The sequence below is a fragment of the Maniola jurtina genome, chromosome 13 (assembly GCF_905333055.1).
Source record: "Maniola jurtina chromosome 13, ilManJurt1.1, whole genome shotgun sequence".
In the NCBI taxonomy this organism is placed as follows: domain Eukaryota; kingdom Metazoa; phylum Arthropoda; class Insecta; order Lepidoptera; family Nymphalidae; genus Maniola; species Maniola jurtina.
The window spans coordinates 11,784,633-11,799,687 of NC_060041.1; the positions used below are offsets into that span (position 1 = coordinate 11,784,633).

The 15,055-nt window shown below is 35.0% G+C and overlaps 1 protein-coding gene across 1 annotated transcript in view; it reads right to left on the reverse strand.

Moving 5' to 3' along the window:
• Positions 1 to 12,689, reverse strand: part of LOC123870936 (lysosome membrane protein 2-like) — a 60,512-nt gene extending 47,823 nt beyond the window's left edge. Inside the window, exon 1 of the mRNA XM_045914441.1 lies at positions 12,418 to 12,689. The gene's annotated coding sequence lies outside the window, so the exon portion shown is untranslated. The remainder of the gene's footprint in view (positions 1 to 12,417) is intronic.
• Between the last annotated feature and the right edge of the window lie 2,366 nt (positions 12,690 to 15,055).

The following is a 15,055-nucleotide window of genomic DNA, read 5'->3' on the forward strand; positions in this document are numbered from 1 at the left end:
GTACAAAAGTCGAATTAATGTAATATGTACGAAGAAAAGGTAAGTACCTATATAAAGCATTAGACGTTCACGAATTCGTCCACGTAGATTTAGATTTCTGAAAATCCCATGGGAACTCTTTGGTTTTTCGAGATAAGCACTTAGTCTATGACTATCTACATATCATCCTTCTCTGAACTGATTAATTAGATTATGGATGAAACTTCGTCTACGTGGATTTAAGTTTTTTTAAACTCGTGGGAAACTCTTTGATACTCCGGGGAAAAAGCCTATGCCGTTCCGCGGGATGCAAGCTTTATTCGTACCAAATATTGTTTAAATCGGTTAAACGGATGGGCCGAGAAAGCCAACAGACAAACATACACACTCTCGCATTTTAAAATAATATTAGTATCTATGGATTGAAACCATTGAACATTGGTGAACTTAAAGATACGAGTATAAAACTTGACCTCGAGTGTTGAAATACTCGTAGTATCTAATGCTTCCACAAAATAATGAGGTTTTAAACATTACTTATACCCAAATTATGCATCATTGAAATCACAATTGAAATGCTCTAATAGTTTATATTATAATATTCTTAAAGTGATATTTACGTATGATAAAATATAATATGATTGTAATTTATTTATCTATAAAATATTCTAAGACGAATTTGGAGTTTATAAGAGGGCATAGACTTATATATTACTTTAAGAGGGTAAGATTTTCATCTTGAAATAGGTATTGTTGGCCTTTTTCGTTTCCTCCGTGCCTCGGGAAGGCTAAATCAACCTCTACCTACCAAAACCTCTATCTAACGACCCCATAATAAAGAAAATTACAGTCAAACATGCAAACAATAGACATGTGCGTTTATTTGGTTGGCTTGAGTTCATGGTGCTTGTCCTTCAAGTTTCCGGTCGAGTTGGGTAACACTATGGGCCAAGTCATAGCGGAGACAATCTAATCTAATATTATAAATGCGAAAATCCAGTGTCATTACTTATTCTAAAGCGAAAATCTATCTGTCTGTCCCAGTGCGGGCATAGTAAACATTGACCTCAAAATAAATAATATTTAGCATGCGTGGGTTCTTTATGCTCTTAGAAATATATCCTCAAAAGTCCCAACCCCTAGGATGTCGGCTTCCCTCCTCCCCTTCACCCCTTAAGTGTTTTGCAAAAACCACTAGAGAGATAACCAAGGGGGGGGATTATGGAGATACTTCCAGGAGCATAAGGAACACATTCATCTGTGTGAAGGCGGGAAGGGTTAACTAGAGTCAGAATATATCCGATAAAATAATAATTAACCTTAGAATTATTTCAAGGTATACGGTCAACGCACTTATTATTAATATCAAAAGACTAATATAGAGTTGAAGGGACTAATATAGAGGCGATAAGGGCAGAATTGCTCTTTATTTTCTGCAAATTATCTGCATCCCCCCCTCCTAGATTATAATAATATCCTCCTCATAACCCCTGCCTTCTAACCGCCTCCTCTAAAAGACCTCTCCTCTAAGAGAAAGAATAACTGTTCGCCAGATTCCCGGACAAATGTCCCCTGGGCACTAGTCTCCTCACAGAATGAGAAGGATTTTGTTGAAATAGTCCACCAAGCTAGCCAAGTGCGAATAGGCAGACTTCACACACCTTTGAGAACATTATGGAGAACTCTCATAATATGCAAGTTTCCTCACGATGTTTTCCTTCAGAGTTACATTTCACATGACTGAAGTAGGAATCCTAGTGATATTTTTTTGTAATTGCTAAATAACACTCACATAACAGAAGCGCTGATAGCCTAGTCGTTAAAGACGTCAGCCTCCTATTTATGGAGTCCGGGGTTCGATCCCAAGCATTAACTTTTCGCGTTTTAGCAATTAAAATTCTATAAAACTTAGTTACCGTAAAAATATTACTTTTATTTAGTATCAACATACAGAATTAGATTTAATTAGGTTTTTTAAAATAAACTTAAATCTAAATTCAAACTAAAAAAATAATTAATAACTAAAATAACATGTTTACATATTTAGAGAACTTAAGAATAGATCTAAATATGTTATCTTGTATTAATTTTTGTATGGAATTAAATAAAGCTTTATTATTATTATTTGGATTATAACTATATATATATTATTATACTTAACTAAAATAAATTAAATTAAATCTTTAATACCTTATCGATACCACCCCAGCGAACTTTTCACATTTAGCACCTAAGTATTTCATTTTTTCAATCACAAAATAAAGAATAGAGACCTTGTGAGCTAGGCTAGACATGGCATCATCAAAATCAATCTTTTAGCATTCATAATATAATATTTATCGAAGATGTAAATTGTTAACCGACTGATTACCCTTGGACTGGACATGTTATAGACGTTCACTATGTTGCGCGTTTGGCCGTGTTTCTTAAATAGCGATAAAAAATATTTAAACATGACGAGGACATCTTAATTAGTAGACTGCAATTTCCCAACAATTAGCTTCTTTTTAGAATCCCGTTCCCTTTTTTTAGGGTTACTAAGCCTTCGTAGTCCATCCTCCGTCTGTCTGGCAGCGGGCTGTATCTCGTGATCCTTAATATAATAGGTAGAGGGTTCAAAGCACAGAATGTGTATTTCTCATTGATTTTGGAAGCGCCATTTCTATTGTTGCTATTACAGCAAATAATAACAAATGTAAATTAAAAATTTATAACACCCCCGAATAGTGAAGGTTACAGTAACTAGAAAAGAGCTGATAACTTTCAAACGGCTGAACCGATTTTCTTGGATTATAGCTAAGAAAACTCTCGATCAAGCCACCTTTCAAACAAAAAAAACTAAATTAAAATCGGTTCATTAGTTTAGCCGCTACGGTGCCACAGACAGATACACAGATACACAGATACACAAATACGCAGACACACAGATACACAGATACATACGTCAAACTTATAACACCCCTCTTTTTGGGTCGGGGGTTACAAAGTTTAAAATGGCCGCCATGAACATTAAAATAAAAGTTTATTTCTCGAGTTTTTAATTGGTACGAGAGACCGTAGAGACCCTTATTAGTGACCGATTTTTTCTTCATAATAAAATTGCGGTTTTCGTTTTCAAATCACAATGTAGGCAATATTCTAAAATATGCGAAAATGTGCCTCATCAAGGTCTACTCACTTAACTGATTTTGACATTTGGTACAAGGATAGCTAGCATCCCGGAGACAGACATTAGGATATTTTTTATCCCGGGAAATCAAAGAGCTTTCACGGGTATTTTAACATAATAATATCGATATTCACACTAGATCGGCAATTTCATAGGTAAGGAGGTTAGTTAGTGAGAGTCACATTATAATTTTATTATAATACACTAGCCAATGTCCGCGACTTCGCCCGCTTGGATTTAGGTTTTTCGAAATCCCGTGAGAACTCTTTGATTTTCCGGAATAAAAAGTAGCCTATGTGCTAAGCTAATCCAGGATATTATCTATCTCCATTCCAAATTTCAGCCAAATCCGTCTAGTATTTTTTGCGTGAAGTAGTAACGAACATACACACACACACACAAATACACACAAACTTTCGCCTTTATAGTGTGAAGTGTGATAAGCTATACTCTTTATTCCAGAAAATTCCCAGGAGAAAATTTCAATTCTCATGAAAAGAAAAAGCCTGAATTCCTGAAACCTGATAAGTATCACGCATTTATATAGCGAGTATAATCTAATTTTTAGGTTTCCATATCCGAAGATGCCCGAAGGTACCGTACCGTACCGTAACCGTAACCTTTTCAGCGCTCAAAGGTTGGACTTGTCTCGACGTTTGCCATAGAGAAAGCTTACATCCTAGAGACATAGGATAGGATTTTATCCCACAAAATTAAGTAACTACTTAGAAGTTAGTTACTTATAAACAATGCAAACTTAGAATAATAAATAGGTTCCTACTTACCTAACTAAAACACAGAATAATATTATAATAGTAGATACTAAAAGATGGAACAGGTAGATCAAAGTAGCTCGCCGTTTCCTCAAGAATTATAAAAAGTACCGAAACTAATGTAAGTATCTAAGTAACTTAGAAATCAAAATAAATCATCAAAAAATCTTTGTTTTGAAACAAAATAAAGAATACGAACATACAATTAGTTTAATGTTGAATCTAGCCTTGAAAGGAGGTACAGGAAACTGGTTTGGACCATCAAAATAAGCACTTATGCCGTTAAAAATCAATCCTTTGTTTAAATTTACACTACCTACCGTTTAGGTTGGTCTAGAAAATATTTTTCTTATCTTTAAAATTATATCGGTAGGTACGTACTTACCTAAATATAAAGCGCCGCCTCTATGAAACATTTATATAATACCGCGCTGGTGCTTAAAATCAATTTTTAGGATTCTGTACCCAAATTGTAAAAACGGAGCCCTATTAATGTCACTCTGCTGTCTGTCTCTGTCCGTCCGCCGGTCACAGGTCTCTACCTCGTAGACTAAAATTACAAACCTGAAATTTTGGCATTTGGTGTAGAACGTTGACCCAAAGCCAAATATTGAATTAGAAATTAAATTAAATTATTTCTACTGGACAGTAATATGTTATAACATCTCATTGTAAAAAATATTTCTACAATAAAGAATCTTGAATCAGGGGGCTTCCCCATACAATATGAAAAATTACCAAAAAAAAAATTTTTTTCTTACCTTGGCATATGGGGTATCATTGTTTAAAGCTCACTGAGTAAAGTACTTAGTGTATTGTGCGTTTTTCTACCAGTAAGTAAGTAATTACCTACTTATATTATAAAGAGGAAAGATTTGTTTGTTTATAATCGATAAACTCTGAAACTACCGAACTAGTTTTATAAGTCTTTCGCCATTAAAAAAAAGCTCAAAGCTACTTTATCCAGAAGTAACCTAGGCCTACTAGGTATAATACATAATATACTTACCTAGTAGGTAAGTATATTATGTATTATGTATATACTTACCTATAAGTACTTATATCAAATTTCACCACATCGAAGCCGGATCAGCTAAGCTAGTAAGACATAAGATCGCAGAAACAATCACCTGCGCTTAGATCGTTAAAAATCGAAATATCATATCCGCAATATTCGGTTTATATTTATACCATGAGCTTATAAACAAGTTTATGAACATAAATATGTGGTAATATACTTAGGAACCTACCTAAAGGTAGGTATAGCCTAAAAGTAGTTTCTGCTAAACAAAATCATACTTCATACTTAATATTATAAAGGCGAAAGTTTGTGTGTATGTGTGTGTGTGTGTGTGTGTGTGTGTGTGTGTGTGTGTGTGTGTGTGTGTGTGTGTGTGTGTGTGTGTGTGTGTGTGTGTGTGTGTGTGTGTGTGTGTGTGTGTGTGTGTGTGTGTGTGTGTGTGTGTGTGTGTGTGTGTATGTTACTCCTTCACGCAAAAACTACTAGACTGATTTGGCTGAAATTTTGAATAGAGATAGATAATATCCTGGATTAGCACATAGGCTACTTTTTATCTCGGGAAATCAAAGAGTTCCCACGGGATTTCGAAAAACCTAAATCCACGCGGGCGAAGCCGCGGGCATCCCCTAGTGTATAATAAACTGGGCGGGCAGTCTAAAGTAGAACTTGAAACTCGATACTTTAGATCGATGTTGCGTTCACTTACTGAGTAGATAGAGGTACTTAGATACCTAGGTTGTGAACAAGTTAGGTAAAGTATTTGGTTATGGAGCTAGTCCTAAATCAGAGAGATGTCAATACTAGAGCAGCAATTTCAGTACCGAGATGCCTAAATGCAAAAGTAACAAAAACCGGTGAAGTACGAGTCGGACTGGCAAACGAAGGGTTCCGTACGTAAAAAAATACGTTTTTCATCGCGGCCATTTTGAAATTCTCATTATTTGTTGTTATTTTCAGTTATGTAGGTAAATGTTTAAAGTAGTTTTTACACATTTGCGTAAAAAAGTTTTTGACAAAGATATTATAAAACTCCAGATAAGATAACTTAGGCAAATTTAATCTTTAAAGTATAGGCAACTACTTTACTTAGGTAACACTTTTTTTTTATTGAAAATGTTACAAAAAAAACTTAAAGCTCGCCTTATCTAATTACTGTACAAATCATACCCGCGAATGGTACCAAGAATACTGACAGCATTTCCGCGCTGGACAGCCAGGCTGATACTTTGCGCAAAACATATTTTGCGCCAGCCCTTGTGTCACTAGATGAGGCTATTAACCGCGGTGAAACGTCTCGTAATTTATTTTTAAACGTTGACTTTTAAGTAACACTTGATAATCCACCGTGAACTTCGATTGACCGAGTATGTTACATTCACTTGCAAAGTACTAGGGTACAATACCCTTAGTACAAGTTGGCACATCTCGGTAAAGTTAATAGATTTCGAGTGTCAAAACATTACAGAGTAAAAGCTTCACGGAAGATCAGTGCTGTATCCTAACAAGTACTAATGGGTACTTCTCTGATTTGGCGCAAATCGGAGAAAATAAGAGAATTTTTTAAATTGTGAAAATTGCTGAACTAAACTAAAATATAGGTAAAATTAAAAAGAATGACCAAGTTATATCAAATTGCACCCATGAATTTCAGAGATATATGCATTTGAAATTTTCAGTTACTGAAGGTAATGATTTCTAGTGTGCTGGTAATGATTTTGGTGGAGAAGGCGTTGATGTTTATCTGATGGTAATGAAGCAATATTTCATTTTCAAAAAATAACGTGTTTCTTCATCTTATTAATCAAGTAAACAGAATTAATAACGGAAATATTGCAAACTTTAACAAAAATATTATTCCAGACATATCATCACCTATAAATTTTACTTGAAATGTATAAAATAATCATGCTGCGAGAGCATATTATCACGAAAACAAATGTTTGGTGATAGAACAGTATGAGCGAAAACATGATTATTTTAATTTGCATAGAAATGGTAGACCTGCGATGGGTGTCGTATATAAACATTTTAGTTGATGATAAAGTTAAACCCACCCTTTTGTGGACCCTGAAGTCAAAAAGAATTTGTAAAACGATTTATAGAAAATAATATGTTCGCAGACACATGTCAAGGGAATCATTGCAACATCTTGGGAATGTTAAGACATGCAATGAATACCGCACTATCAGCCTCATGAGTCATGTTCCAAAGATATTTCTACTTATCAGCTCTTAAGGGATTAGAAATAAATGTGACAACTACTTCAATGAGAGTCAGTTTGGATTTAGATTTGGTGTTGGAACCTGAGAAGCATTATTTGCTATAAACGTACTAGTCCAAAAATATAGAGACATGCAAACTGATGTATGAATTTCCTTCATTGATTATGAGAAAGCCTTTGACCGTGTACATCAAGTGGTACTTATTCGTCGTTTGCAGTATGTTGAACTCGTTGGCAAGGAAATAAAGATCATTAAGAACCCTTACTGGTGGCAGACTGGGACAGTAATAGTTGAAGTTGAGGAAACAGATGAAGTAGCGGTAGGCCATATGGTATGACAAGGACACATCTTATCTCCGCTTCTGTTCAACTCATACTGAGACGCTATCATCTCAGAAGCATTGGAAAATAAGGAATGGGATGTCAAGGTAAACAAATAAATATAAATAATATTAGATACGCTGATGATACTGTTTTTTTGGCTTCTAGTTCCCAAGATCTTTAGAAAATAATAGATAGCGTTTATAAATGTAGCAGAAAGTCGGGTCTAAGCATGAATCTCTCAAAGACTAAGTTTATGTACAGTATCAAGAAAACCGCAACAAACCTCAATAAGAACTCTCACATGTACAACACTCGAAAGAGTTTCAATGCACAAATATCTTGGTACATGGGTAAATGAAGAATGGGATCCAGATTCTGAAATAAAGACCTGAATTGAAATTGCCCGTGAATTATTCATGAAAATGAAAAAAGTACTGCGCAATAAGCAACTGCTACTGAAAATTACTGCGAGTAAGTTGGGTTCAAAAAATAAAAATGACAAAGATGCATCAGTAAAGATAGAGACCTAATTTTGGCGATCAAATGCAGAAAGGTCGGTTATCTGGGGCATGTTCTCAGACATGACCAGTATCAGTCGTACGCGTACTATCTTTAAGAGGTAATCTGCCATTAATAAAGAAAGGAGTATTAGTCCAATGGAAACGTACATCAGAAAGTATTTTTACTTTTGGTGAATTCCTGGCTTTCCTGGAAACTTCTTCCGTTTTATTTGTTTCAACTGATAGAGTTTCTTGTAAAGGTTTTTTATATAATCCCATCCTCGTCGCCACTGAAATGTACTACAAGAAGTTAATAACCATGGTCATTTCGATACGCCATTTTATTCGAAAACACGTCAAACCGTCGAAACAAAAGCCTAATAATTATTGACATACACCATCGACAATGTATATTACACAAAGCTAGCCCTTGACGTCAATTGTAGAGGTTTTGACAAATAAATAACATCTTTTATTACTATAGGAGTAGTATGTTCACAAGGAGCACATTATTTTTCTGTGGATGATTTTCTTCTAAATCCCTTGTTATCTTAAACAGTATTTTCTCAATCGGCTTACGTCTTTTTATTTATTTTTATATGTTTTTTTAATTTTCACGTATTTTTTTTCTCTGTACTCTTTGTTATCTTGGAGTCAACAAAGAGTTTTGATTTTCTATTCTTCTTTAGTTTCAAAATAATCCGTAGAGTTAAGTAAGGATGTCTTCCTCACCACTGTTATTTATCTTGCTTATCGACGAAGTTATGCGTCGTGTCACCAATAGTCCGAAAGGGATATCATGGAGCAGTAGGTAACTTGAAGACCTTGACTATGCGGATGACCTTGTTCTCATATCAGATTGACTCGAATACATTAAGTCCAAATCAAAATACCTACAAGACAAAGTTCCTTAACTAGTCTGCCGATTACCACAAAGAAAACAGTGAAGATGAGGATAAGTTCTACTGCTTCAGAACCATTTTATTTAGAAGACAAACCAATTAAACAGGTGGAGGAGTTCTATAACCTCGGTAGCATCATTTCTCCTAGCGGCGGTGCCAAGGCTGATATCAATAACTGGATTATAAAAGCTATTAAAGCTCTCTCTGTTTGAATCGCTTGTAAATTCAGTCTTCTTATACAGGTGTGAAACGTGGAAACAACTATATCGCTAATCCACAGAATTCAGGTTTTCCACAATAAGAGTTTCAGTGTTATTCCCCGCATTTTCTGGTCTAACACGATCAGAAATGAGGACTTGTGGTACAAATGCCAGCAACTCCCAGTTAATAAGGAAATAGCTTTGAGGCGATTGTGATTGGTCGGGCATATTTTGCGAAGAGAGGAAGAAAACGTTGCTCAAGCGGCATTTATTGAAACGTGCCTACCTGGCAGCCTGGCGGTCAAATGAGACCTGGTCGAACAACAAACTCCTAGAGGAGGCCCATTGAAGCAGACCTTAAAAGAATGGAATTCTCGTGGAACCATGTCAAAGCAGCAACCAAAGGTAGGGAGACCTAGAAAACAACTGCTGTAGCCCTAATATCCAAGAAGGAATGAAAGGACTCCATCATTCTTCTTTACGTTTCGCATATTTTTCTAGATCTTTCTTTAGTTCTTCGTTTTTGTTTGTTTTTTGTGTTTTTAGCCTGCGCTAATTTTTTTTCGCGCGTTTTTGACTATTTCTTTTCACTATAGTAGTTTCTAAAATCGATATATGATGGTTATTTTTAATATTGAAATACCACGAGGTGCAATAATTTTGAATAGTTATTTCTAAATTGCTTGGAACAATATGGGCTACTAATTCAACTGATAAGTTAAAGAATTACTGAAGATTAATATTTTGTCACGTGATTTAATGTCAAAGGATATGAAGAAAATTACACAATTTTGGAACAACATTATTTCCTGAAAAATTGATCACCTCCTTCAATTCAACATCATTACCTTCAATTTAAAAACGGAAGGAAAATTACGGTAATGATAGAGCGTAAATGAGGTTTTGGCAGTTTTAATTGTCTAACGTCGTATTTTAAAATGCAATATATATGAACATCAAACTACATACTTATGTTGTTATTAGTGCATGAAAGAAGATAAAATTATTAAGAAAAACTAATTATTTGTCCTAAAATGATGTTGAAGGTAAAGAGTGAAAAGTCGTGCCAAACACCAGTTTTGGCACTAAAAGCGTAAATATTTTTTTTTCTACAAGTGCACGGCCACTTTCCGCAACATGCCTAGATAGACTGATTATGGCTTAGTACGGGGCAGGGGAGAACGGAAGGCAATATGTATACTAGAAGGATATTTTGGAGGTGCCATCTCAGTTGCAGGTAATGACTTTTTTTCTGTGCCAAACATTTGTTATTTTTTTATGACGTAATTAAATGATTCGTACGTGTGAAAATGCATTTTAATTGCTTCTCAGGATGTATATATTAATATGTGAAAAACTCGAGCTCGTTTAAAACCGTCTTCTTTGAAAATCATAGCGATTTTTCCTGAGACTCCTGTTTTACCCGCAGAAGGAGGTGAGTTTTTAATATCAAAAATATTATTTCTGAAGTAACCTTTGTAGTTACAATTTTGAATTTTGGGGCACCCGTAGCTGAATATACAAGAGTTCTTTTGTAATGCAATTCTCATCTGTAACTTCATTCATTATTTTTTTATTTGACCTGATATGTGATTTGCGCCAAATCTGAGAATCACCGTAATAGCTTAAAATACTGAGTGAAGACCAGGAGGTCAAATCTCAAGCCAGTATTAATTATTTAGAACCTATATTTTCATAGTGTACCTTTTTTATTTTTATTGATTGTACCCAAAAATCAACGGCCTTTGCTTAAAAATATATGTACAGCTCCTTGTGTAAAGGTTTTTGCATAGTAAGAAAAAATGGTAAAAGATGGCGGTCTCAAAACAGCTGTTTTATTTGGCGGCCTTTTTCGTCAGAAGTGACGTTTGAACTTTTGCCCGATAAAAGATCAGAGTTAGACGTACTCGAGTGCCTACTCTAAAGCAGACTCACTTTACTTTTCAAGTTTATTACATGTAGATTTGATGTTTATTATATGTACGATTCTGCATTTAATATTATAATATCCTTATATCAGGAGTCAAGACTCTAGGTACTCTACTACGTATTTTTATTAATAAGCATTTCGCAAAGCTCTCGCTTCTAGTAGTAGTCAAACCTACCTACCTACTTGATTTTATTTTAGCGTTAGTGTTTAGATAAAAGACATTTGATTTTTTTTTCACGAAATCTATTAACACTGTCGAGATGTTAAATTCGTACTAGGCCTTTGCGGTTAAGTTTGGTAAAATGTTTGGTTATATACCTATTTAGTAGGGACCTAGTCCTACATAGGCAGTAATGGGTTTGCTGCCCCGATGGTGCAAACTCAATATAGGCAAGTCACTCCTTCTCTACATATAAGGAGTTAAATGCAATATGCCTTCTATTTATTCTGTGCTTCCATTGAGGCATGAAAGTCAGCATTTAACTGGAATTTGTTTAAAAAAATATACAATACAACCGATTTTTAATTACCCGGGGCCTTACCACCACCCCTTAGAGTAATAATGTTTTAATATTGTTTTGGCATTTTCAATTCAATTTCAATTTTGAAACATAGTAGGGCCCCAGCCTAAAATCTAGATAGTAGGTACTTCCGATCAAATTATACGTCATGTCCAAAATACAAAAACTGTCATTATAAACGGTTATAATGACAGTTTCGCGTTACAGTTATAATCCGCGTTATATTATTTATATCCTATGTATGGCACTTGGGGATAATCTATCGAAGTTTCAACATTGGATGTTCCTATTGTGTGCCTCCAATATACCTAGGTACAAGAATTAGAACGAAAAGTATTAGTCTTGTTGTATTCCCAATTTTTCAAAAATTATTCACAATATGTAGGCCTACCTACAATTAACGTAATTTTTTCTTGTTCTAATTTCATAAAAAACTTGATAAAATTAAAATGCAAAACAAAATTATGGCGTCACTTATTCTACTTTCAAATTAATGCAGGGTTACAACATTTTGTATCTGCAATATTATAAGTATACCGAAATGTTGTAACGATTACTTCTAAATTCAAATTATTTATTAGCTAATTACATGCCCCGGCTTTGCATGAAACTCTTCCTCTTGAAATACCCTAATGATGCTGAAAACTGCATTTGAATCTACTAAAAAGTTTTGAAGTTATATACGCAGACAAACGAACATTGCGACTTTGTTTTAAGCTATTCAGAGTAAAAAATATAATAAAAAATAATATGTAATGTTATTAATATTTTTTACTAGGTAGATTATTATCACCGACTGAATTTTTAAACTTTAGATTATTATCAATTTTGAAATTCCTTAGCACATTTAAAGTAAAATTAAAGAAAATTAACTTACCACAAAGAAAATAATATCCAAGGAAAGGACACTCACTAAAAATATACCGTTATTTATTAAACTTTACACATCATAATTTTTTTAAATATCCGCTAAAATTGTTCGACGTAAAATCGTATCGATTAAAAAAAAATCAATTCGAATTTCGAACCGTCAAAACGCGCGCGCTTTGCGGGCAAACGTTGACGCGTTATGCGGTGTTGCGAAACATCGAAACTGTAGGCTCAATGCTCTAGGCTTGACTTTTCGTCAGAGCCATTCATCTGCCGAGTACATCGAGGGCTGGCACCCATGCGAAGATGCGCAATGCGCCTATGAATGTGGCACCAGTCAATATGGTGTTTGCTTGTGTTATCTTAGTAGGTCAAAGTACATTTCCCCTAAAAGGAGAGACTATGCGTATTGTTAGGTACCTAGGTACTAAGATGAAAACCTGTATTGGACTGTGTTACGCCATTGTGGACAATAGGTACTTAGGTACCGTAACTTGACTGCTTGACCGTAAACAATATTATTTTGATTTTATTTAAAACCAACGACTTCTTTAGTAAAATATCTATGCCATGTTTATGGTTGGTGATGAATGATGATGATGAAATAAGTAATTATTAAATAATTATTAATAGTTTTATTGTAGATTATTGAAAGTATAGATACCTAGGACTAATTAAGTAAGTAGGTAGGTACAGTACCTACTGTAATAGGGTTGTTGCTGCCACTTGTCATTTTATTTTCAAAAATGTACCAACTTGTTTTTAGGGTTCCGTATCTCAAAAGGGAAAAAGGAAAACCTATATTACTAATAATAATAATAATTATAATATTATAATATAATTACTATATAGGTTTTCCTTTTTTACTACTCGTTGACCTAGAATCATAAAAGGCAGGTAATTATGAGGAGTTCTTTTGGAGTCGGTTAAAAATAAAACTAATGCTCTAACTCATCTCATCATAGTTTTTTCAAAATATTAACAATAAACCTCTACCAACAAAGTTAGTTTTGCGGTTCGTTAACAAAAGTGATTCTCTACTGTTTTTCTTCTTCTGTACGGAACCCTCGGTGCGCGAGTCCGACTCGTAGGTACTTGGCCGGTTTTTTTAGTGATTTTAGACTTCGTTTTCATTAGTGACTTCTCAGTGTAATCTCTGAGTGACTTTATTATAAACTAGATGATGCCCGCGACTTCGTCCGCGTGGATTTAGGTTTTTTGAAATCCCGTGGGAACTCTTTGATTTTCCGGGATAAAAGTAGCCTATGTGCTAATCCAGGATACAAAATAGTTTTTGCGTGAAGTTACATACGCATAATAATCTATAACACGCTTCAACTGTTATTAATTATTAAAAAAATCAGCAGCAACCTTAAGTATTCCAATACATATTTACCTAACGATGTACCTACTTAATTGTTATAAGTTCCCTAATAGAGTCTACTATATTCTAGGTACAGTTAAAATCAACAGTTTTACCGATTTTGATGAAAGGTACAGAGTTAGCTTATATCCCGGGGATGGATCTAGGCCACTTTTTATCCCGGAAAATCAAAGAGTTCCTACGGGATTCCTAAATACCCATCCGCTTAACCGATTTGCATGAAATTTTGAACCGAGGTAGCTTGCGTGCTTGCAATTGGCATAGGCAACTTTTTATCCCGGAAAATCAAATAGTTCCCATGGGATCTTTAAAAACCGAAATCCGCGCGGATGAAGTCGCGGGCATCCTCTTGTATTATCATATTATGATGATTTTATTAGATCGCATTCATATCGATCCATCAGTTACTTTCGCAATACGTATGTAGGTACCTACTTTATAGGGTCCGTGCCTGAAGGGTGCCAATGGGACCCAATTACTGAGCCTTCGCTGCCCGTCCGCCTGTCCGTCTGTCTGTTTATCAGCGGGCTGTGTCTCATGCATCTACCTAATTGGTACCTAAAGAGTTAAAATTTTCACAGAGTACCTATTGCCGCCGTAATAATAAATAATAAATAACCGCTGAAGGACTGACAAACGGACGGACAAACGAACAGATGGACGATTGACACCATTTGAGAGTGAAACCCTCCTAAACCGCGAGAAGTACCTATATACTCAGCCCACAGGAATGCAAAACTCAGCCATTGCCCATTGTGATTGATATTGTGAGCATTTATGAGTACTCACACCGAAGCGGACGAAGTCGCGGGCATATTCTAGTAAAGTATATTTTTCCTGAATAGATTACTACAAATTAAACTAGATCTCCGCAATAACTACATAGCGGACAATCAACTTGGTAAGTGCCTATAAGAAAGGAGATAACGCAAACTATTGATTCGATAAGTTGGTTTTGAACCTGACCTATGATCCTTTGGCCGGGTAAAATTAACAAGGGGATAAACAAGTACACATACAACAAAAACAGGAAATAGCATTATCATTAAATTAATATTATAAAATAAAGTGCCTCCGCCGATTGTCTGTCTGTTCGCGCTAATCTCAGAAACCACTGTATAGATTCTTAGTCTTCGATTTATTTTATTGACGGGTGAGAAATCTCTATGTCTTTGGAAAGAGATTGGGTTCTACCCACTAAAACCTCCTCCGAGGCCATCTTCAGCGCATATTAAGCCCCGGGAACTCTAAAGGTGCCCAT